The sequence below is a fragment of the Rhineura floridana genome, chromosome 5 (genome assembly GCF_030035675.1).
Source record: "Rhineura floridana isolate rRhiFlo1 chromosome 5, rRhiFlo1.hap2, whole genome shotgun sequence".
Lineage (NCBI taxonomy): Eukaryota > Metazoa > Chordata > Lepidosauria > Squamata > Rhineuridae > Rhineura > Rhineura floridana.
Genome location: NC_084484.1, coordinates 87,602,499 through 87,611,550, shown reverse-complemented (window position 1 = coordinate 87,611,550; position 9,052 = coordinate 87,602,499). Strand labels below are relative to the sequence as shown.

Below are 9,052 nucleotides of genomic sequence, written 5' to 3'. Positions count from 1 at the left end.
TGAGAGCTAAGAGAATAAAGTAAACTAGCAAGGATCTCCCTTTGATGTAGACCACATGACACTTTCAGAGATAAGCTCATTATCTCATGCTATACACCTGCTGTTCGGAAGTGGAGAGACTCACTAGTCAGCTACAGGTCTTAGCTACTTCCCAAGAGTTAACATAAACATGGTCACAATAACAGCAGGTGTGGCTCATTAGCATTTTTTAGTATAAAAAGCATTGCAAAACCATCCCATAGTGGAATTTAGCATAGACTCGAGATCTTCAGACAGCATGCTGTGTACCAAAGCTCCTACAGGTGTCCATTTGTTATCATTCTGAAGGGTTTCTCATCAGCAGAAGGAATGTAAGATTGATTGCTTTCTGTATCTCTATACATTGCTTAGTAGTTAAAAAACCTGTGACTTTTCACCACATCTGTGTTGTTAGTGTATCCAAATCTGCAAAGAACTTTGCCCTTGGGCATTACAACTTGGCCTGGGGAATACACCATCTTCCATTTTAAACTGTCAAAACTAGATGGGCCTCCCATCTATAATTGCATCTTACAATACTTTTGCACAATTTTTGTACAAAAATGTGTACTAATTTCTTCAGAGCACTTCTGTCTACAAGAATTCACACAACTTGTTCCTTTTTCAGCTCACTGCCTCACCATAATGTCAGCTGAAATAAATTAGCATCTCAAAATTCTCAAGGAGATATTAGTATTTTATTCCATCCACTGTCTCAGCTGGATAGACTCTAGCAACAAGAAAGGAAAAGAGGTATTGAATCTCTTCCTCAAAATGCGCCAACATGTACATTAGGGAATATTATTTCTTTCCCTGGATCCCTCAAACAATATGTTAGTGAAGTTGCTCTTTTTTTATATTTAGGTGTCTCAAAAGACCGATCCTGTGTGTGTTTATGCTGAAATAAATACCAATGTATTCAATGGGGTTTACTCCCAGGTAAGAATGCATAAAATTACTGCTAAAGACTCAAAGTATGGGATCGGGGAAGAAACCACAGAGGCTCATTTGATTGTAAAAGGCTGCTTGATCCAATTTGGGATTGTTTGATTTGTACTACAGAGCTTGAATCAGGTTGATTTTTAAAAATGACATTTGAGACTGCTAGTTTTGCAAAATATTACTTTAGAGATATAGTCACTGACCTTGTAGGCTTTATTTATTTCTTATTTTTGTTTTTATAAATGGATATTGCATTAAAGTGAGTTGATTTCTGTGCATCATCAGCATCAGTTCTGTAGCCAGCTTTCCTTGTTACATATGGCAGCCATATTTATAGGTGGAGCATTTTAGGGGGATGGGAGGCACATAGCACCAGCCAATCCCTCCCTCCTAATGTTGGAGAGGATGTGAGAGCCAAGCCAGGGGAACAGAAAGGCATTGACCTTCCCTCTCACTCCTCCATGAGAGTGTGTGTTAACTTACATAATGGACTATGTAAAGATCAAGTTAACAGAAAAATTTAGTATCAACACCAAGAATTAAATGACTGGCATATTTTTGGTTTCATAAGAAAGAAGGATGTCAATGATATAGTGAACAAAGGGATACCAAAAGGCGTCCCTCCTTCTAGTCATGAAAAATCCACCCTCAGGGGAAGTCTTGAGTGAGCAGGGGCTTTGGGGGGGGGGGTTCTTCCACATGAGATGAGGCTTTTGTTGTGCATTTGCCCTGCCTTATTCACTGAATTTTCAGGGGGTCCTACTCTTAAATTGCTCCTGTTCTTAAAACAAGCTAGCATTCTTTTAATGGAGGCTGTCATCTGCCATGTCGCAAATTAAAAAAATACATTAAAAAAAACCTAAGCGGGGCAAAGCACCCATCCCCCCCCGTGGCTATAGGGCTCAATTAGATCAAGCTTTTATGAGTAGAGTAGTGGCAAAGAATATGTCAGAGGTATAAGTTTAGGTTGTAAATAATGTTATACAGTGCATTTAGTTGTCAAAAGTACACCTCTCTCTCTCTCTCACACGCACACACACAGAGAGAGAGAGAGAGAGAGATTTTAAAAATAATTTTTTAGACCTGAGTTCAAACATTTTTGTTGCACGGTACTCTTCTTCAGCCCGAAGGCTAATGCTTTTAAACCAAGTGTTATGCATATCACAAATGCTAAATATAATGTTAGCAGATGGATACCTTTATTTGTATACTGATTAGGGTATTCATATACATTATTGCCATATGTGGAATTTCTCTCTTTCCATCAAAAGGTGGGAAAGGTGCTTGGGCATCACTATAAAATAATCATTTTCTTTCTTTCTTTTTACTTTATTGTCTTAACCGCTGCTATCCTGATAGTATTATATTGTTTTTCTACTTCTTACTAGGGTACATAACAGACAAGGGGCATCTGTCTTTAAGGGTGAGGTCCTATGCACTACATTTGAGAGTAAGAACCCCACTGAACTCAGTGGGACTTACGTGCAAGTAAACATACATAGATATGGCCTATAAAAGGAGACACACTGCCAGGCAGCGGACATGTAGGGTTGCCAATATTAGATCCAATCCTTGTAGCAAGTTTGAGGCTTGGTTGCTAAAATATCAGCTACTGAGGATTATTGTGGTTCATTCTTGCATGCTGTTCTGGTTTGTCTTAGGTCTCAATATAGTTAATGGTGTGGGCTATTGGCCCATTGCTTCCTATCTTTATCCTCCTTTTTCTTGTCTAGCTATCAAGTCTTCTGCTTTCCTTCCTGTGAAATAATCTAGTACCTGGAGCCTTCCTGTTTGTCCTACCCATCAAAGATTATTCCCAGAGAACTCTCCTAGAAAATCTGTGCCTACCATACATATTTTCCATATCTGTCATCTTATTACAACTATATATGCCAATCCAGTGCCAAATCTAATCTCTACCCTGTTGAAAATCCACACATTCCTGTCTTAAGCCTGGAGGCTGTGTTTGTCCTACACTAGCTCATCTTAAGGATCCCAGGGAAGTTGCACTTCCTGGAAGAGCAGAGTCGCATCTGATAGGGCAAAGTCTCATTCAGTAGAGCACATTCACATTTGACAGAGCAGAGTCTCTGGTAGGCAGGGGGATTGCAACAGGCAAGCACAGTCTGTCGGAACCCTGGAGAAATGGCTGCAGCAACTGCTGCCTGGAATTCACCCAACGTAAGCTATTGTCTCAGCAGCATGGAGAGGCCTTCTGAGACTTCTCGAAGCTAGCTGGGCTGGACCTGCTGTTAACCTCCCCCTGCCCCTCAAAGAGGAGTGTGTTTCTGCAGCTGCTGAGCACTACAGCATGGGGATGGTGAGGACTGCATAAAGGGGTTAGGTAAAACCACATCCTCCTAAGGTCTTCTAAGAACAGGTGTTGGGTAGCAGGATGCCCAGCAGATCTCCATATTGCCAGTGACCCTGAAGAGCCAATAGATGTGGGCATCCCTGCCCCAGGACTGGAGGTCCCCGCATCAACATGACAGTGTTTTCCAAATCATGAAAAAGGCTTGTAGCACAAATTCTTTGGTTTTAGTTTTTCTTTATTGTGACATTCCTAAGGATAAAGCCTTGCACGGTAGTTCCTTACGCTTTATGAATAATCAAAGCCACTACCACCACCCAACTTCTTCTAATGCAAGAGCAGACAAGCTGATGGGCAAAAGCCTTTTCTGCAAGAGATGGTTAAGGATCTCTGACAAAGAATTCTCAGCACTTCATCACATCATGATTATCCAACTTTCTTCAGGGAAGCCAAGCAAATTAAAGTGATGCAAAAACAACATAAGCTTGAAATGTGACAGCATACAAGTGACAGGACAAAGAGACCCTCCATCATGTTCAGCAGCCTTCTACAGAGATTTGGTGTAATGTGTAGAATAGCAATAAGAAATTGGAAGGATGGGAAAATATTCAGCTAAGGTTGGGTTATCCTGCCCAGGCAGGAATTGATGGTGAAAAAACCCCCGCAACAGATCTATAGAGAACTCTGCCTTACTGGTATGAAATATTTAGCTACCCTAAAGGCACATGGTTAGATCTGAGATATTTGTCTTTGTCCTTCTCACTTAAGGTAGGAAAACAGTGTGTTAGAAAGAGTATATGAAACTGTATTTTTGAAAAAATACAAGGAAAATAAATCCATCTCTATGTTTTAAGTAGAAAAAACCCAGTGGTAACTGTTCAGTGTATAGTGTTACTCTCCTCAAGTTAACAGCTCACTGCTGTTATGGGTCTGGAGAGGCAGGGTGCTGTTTGTTCAGCATTCCTCCTGAGTTGTTTGCAGGGAGGCTAGAAGATGTTGGGTATTTAATAAGCATCCCTCCTAAGTTGTTTGTGGAGAGGTTAGACTACATTACATCAAACAAGTGTTATTCCACACTTTCCAGTGCATTTCCCTGTCACTTTCCTTATTCCCTTTTTTGGGAAGCAGGTTTGTGAACAATCTCACAACCCAGAATGTGACTGAACCTCACTCAAAAATAGCGACAGTCTGGAAGTGCCCATAGATGGACTTCCCTTAGACCAAAGCCACATCCAGACATACACCCCCTAGCCTTCACGTCTTCTCTGATGCTGAACTGAGTACCTGGGGAGGGACAGCTGAGAGACTAATCCCACCCTGCACTTGCCTATCCAGGTGTTGGTTATACATGCCAAATTGGCACCTCATCCCACGATTAAGGAATAAGAATGGTTGTTATGGATTGACCTGCCATTCAAAATCTGCATCCAGAGATCCAAATGCTGGGGCAATCAACAAACATTCAGGTGGGAGGTGGGCCAGAACATGGCACAGCAGTTATTTTTCTAAGCAGTGGTCCCCTCACCTGGCTATCCCTCCTCCCAGTGCCAAACTTCATTGTACCCATGACCACCTTTCCTCTAGCAACTATCTCCAGCACCCTCAAAACAAGTCTTAAATACATCACAGTAACAGAAGTCTCCCAGGAAAGGTGTTAGTACAGTACGGCCCCACTTTACGGCATTCCGCTTTACAGCGCTTCATTCATGCAGCGGTTTTCAATTAGGGAAAGGGCCCGCTCTTACAGCGCTTGTTCCGCTTTTATGGTGTTTTTTTCCCGTTGCGTGCCATTTTGACGTCATTTTTGCACGATGCAGTCCATTATAGTCTATGGGGTTCCGCTTTACGGCAGGGGCCTGGTCCCTAACCCGCCGTATTAGCGGGGCCCTACTGTAGAATGGCCCTTGCCTTTGTACCACTCCTGAAGTGGTTCCTCACAAAGGGAAGATTCCCCCTGCCCTGCTTCAGTCCAGCAATACAACCCTTCCCCTGTGTCATTCATCTCAAGGGTGGCCTCTCCTGGTATAGTCTCCTGGGCCTCTCAGTGCTAGGAAAAACAGCAGCGTAGTAATGGTATGGACCAGAGGCCAGATGGCAAACACAGCTCATCTGATCTACAATTGTTCCAGTTGCCACACCTACTCCACTGGAAATGGGTGTTGATTTCCTTGGAGCTCTCATTGGCTGGCAATACAGCCCTTCCCCTGGAAGTCAAAGGTCTGCCAATCTATGTGTAACTCACCTTGGTCTCGCCTGCTGAAGTCTTTTGGGCCTCTCAGTACTAGAAAAACAGAGGTGTGGTAGCACTACAGAGCATGATATTAATGCACCTACCTGTGACAAACTTGTGCCTTATTACCATGTGTTATGCTTGTAATCATTTTTCATAAGCCACCGCCATCACAATTCACTACTCTAATAAAGGTGTGCAAAACAATTTCTACATTTTAGTAATCATTCATTGAAACTAGTATTCAGTTTTGTCATTTGTTCTGAAATGAATGCACAATTATCTGCTCTGGTAGAGAACTCTGAGTCTCCAAAGAGTATGTTACATATAACACCTATGCACACTTTTAAAACCTGTAATGTAATGGCAAACATTTTCTTCTGCTACTATTTAAGTGAAATATTATTGCCATACCTTACAACCTTTGACATTTCTGCACTTGGAAAAGAGATAATCAAGCTATAGTAGCAACTTAGGTTGCCTTCAGGGTACAGGATTCCTCACTGTAAATGTTTAGAGGTTCTCGCATTATACAGATTACAGTACAGAGCTGAGAGGATGATTTTCACCTAAGAACAGATGACAGTAAAGAAACAGAATAAGATGTGGGGGAAACATAATGGGGAGAAGGAACAGAACAGATTAAGAGAGACTGAAAAGAGAGGGAGTCAAAGAAATGAAGCTAGTAATGATGCATTACGTGACTGTGCTAGAGGAGCAAACAATCACATTTCAAACAATACATCCTGCTCGCTTTATCATGTATTTTTTACACTCTTCCTTCATGGGTGGGAATACTTAATCTGCCACATTTTTATGCCTTTAAGGAAAGACTGGCACACAATAGTAAGTAGATTAAAATGAGAAACACAACATCAAGCTGGTTTTCACTGCATATGTGTACATACGTAGCTGACAGGGATCAGTAACTGCATTATAGCCACAGAATTTTAACTCCTGCCAGATACAGATAGATACATGGAGCTGCAATATCCCATTAAGAATAAAGGCACAGTACCTGTAATATTTGTTGCTGACCACATAAACATTAAGCAATTAAAAAACAAGTAGATTATAAACTATTTTTAACCTACTACACCTAACTCCAAATGAAGACAGATGAACAAGCAGCAGTGCTTATTTTGTGGGGAAGGGTGAGATGTGCCCTCCTGAAAGTAAAAACCTGAACAGATTCTCAGCAATGTTTAGGACATCTTGGGAACACCCCTCTAACTGACATATCACCATCATTAGACCTTCATTAGATCACTGCAGGTGAGGTACTTTAAGCCTTATTAGGAACCAGACTATCCAGCCATAAATCTATTTTTATTTAAATTATTGAATTACAAGTTCTCTGTGTTGCAGATTCCAATTGATTATCTTATTCAGTACTGATTTAATAGGATAAGGATATTGGCATTTAGGATTAGATTCCTCCTGCTGGGAGGAAAGGCGGGAGATATATATATATATGACAGGTAACTACTTAAGATCTATCTATCTATCTATCTATCATCTATCTATCATCTATCTATCTATCATCTATCTATCTATCATCTATCTATCTATCATCTATCATCTATCATCTATCATCTATCATCTATCATCTATCATCTATCATCTATCATCTATCATCTATCATCTATCTATCTATCTATCTATCTATCTATCATCTATCTATCATCTATCTATCATCTATCTATCATCTATCTATCATCTATCTATCATCTATCTATCATCTATCTATCATCTATCTATCTATCTATCTATCTATCTATCTATCTATCTATCTATCTATCTATCTATCTATCTATCTATCTATCTATCTATCTATCTAATCTATCTATCTAATCTATCTATCTAATCTATCTATCTAATCTATCTATCTAATCTATCTATCTAATCTATCTATCTAATCTATCTATCTAATCTATCTAATCTATCTATCTAATCTATCTATCTAATCTATCTATCTAATCTATCTATCTAATCTATCTATCTAATCTATCTATCTAATCTATCTAATCTATCTATCTAATCTATCTATCTAATCTATCTATCTAATCTATCTATCTAATCTATCTATCTAATCTATCTAATCTATCTAATCTATCTAATCTATCTAATCTATCTATCTAATCTATCTAATCTTATCTAAAGTAGTTACCTGTCATGGGGTTGGCCATCAGCACATGGCAAATCAAACTACGCATAGGTTAGGCCAAAATAAGAACAATTTCCAGCTGATAAAATCAATGTATTCCAGGGTTGGGTCAAATTGATTTTTCCCCTATCCATACTCAGAGTGACTCCAGACTATCAGTATTTTCCAGGAGGAGTTCAAGAGTATTCCAGAAATTTAGATTTGTGCAATTAAAGTGGCTTAAAGTGCTCTGTTGCCCTAGTGTAGCAAATCCACTTATTTAAAGAAAAACAAACTTTTTTTACAGTTTGAAAGTGGCAGCAAAATGCACTAAAAGGTGCAGATGAATGAATGATGAACACCCCACAAGCAAATCATGATGAATGCAGAAATCAGGGCCAGTGCCAAAGGTTGGTGTCCTGCCCAGAGTGAGAGTCACGAAACGGAGGTGAGGCTGAAATTAATTCCTGTTTGATTAGAGTAACATCAAAGGCAATGCGTTTCATAGACGTAGCTGTGCTAACTCACTACATTCCCTAACTAAGCTACCTAGGCTTACTCTGCAGCATGTGAAGAAAGTTGACTCAGCAACCGGGTCAGGGGGGCACCACCTTAAGTAGGGAAGGTCTTTGCTTGCAATTTCTGACTCCTGCAAAGTCCCACCTTCTCTCAACATCTCGTGTGGGGCGAAGGGGGGCAAGCCTCCACCAGCTCATCTGACAGTACAGGCTCGATAGATGCCTCAGGAGGTGGGAAAGCATTTGAAGTGCCAGGCTGGGAATCCTGGGGGGGGTGGAGCTGGCACACCTGCCTGGTCATCCCTCGACAGCTCTGTTGAGTCGTAGGGGGAGCGAAGTCTGCTTCGGAGGGAGAACTGTGTGTGGGAACTGGCAGGCTGTCAGCTACTCCCCCTCCCTCATTGTCTTCGAAAGTCTCATCTACCTCTGATTCCTGCCACTGCCCTATCTGAGGAGGCTGGGACTCAGCCGGCTCCCCACCCTGATCCCCCTGGGAGAGCTGGGGCTCAACAGGCAGCCAGGTCGGGCCTTGGCCGAGGGCCCCTGCAGCCCAGAGGGGCCCCTTAAGGGTCCCTCATTAGGGTGGGAGAGTAGCACTCCCCTTCTGTGATCCTGCCATGAATAGCAGAGACGGAGCTTCCAGGCCCCCCGTCCGTTCACTCGCTCCACCTATCTCTCTCCTATGTTCTGTTGCTGTGAGCACTGCACGCACAGGGCTGCCATCAACCAAGATGGCAGTGGAGGCTATTTTAAGGAGTTGATGCTCCTACCGCCATCTTGGTTGATGGCAGGCATGTGTGTGCACGTAGCATACTGTGCATGTGTGCCATCAGCCCCTTAGAGAAGCCTCCACCGCCATCTTGGTTGGTGGTAGCCCTGGGCACACA

General features: G+C 41.7%; 1 long non-coding RNA gene across 1 annotated transcript; it reads left to right on the top strand.

The window, feature by feature from the left end:
• The first annotated feature begins 234 nt into the window (after positions 1-234).
• On the top strand, positions 235-4,127 carry LOC133385086 (uncharacterized). Its single transcript, XR_009762772.1, has 3 exons — positions 235-350; positions 883-957; positions 2,694-4,127. It is a non-coding gene; the product is annotated as an uncharacterized LOC133385086 (long non-coding RNA).
• The last annotated feature ends 4,925 nt before the right edge of the window (positions 4,128-9,052 follow it).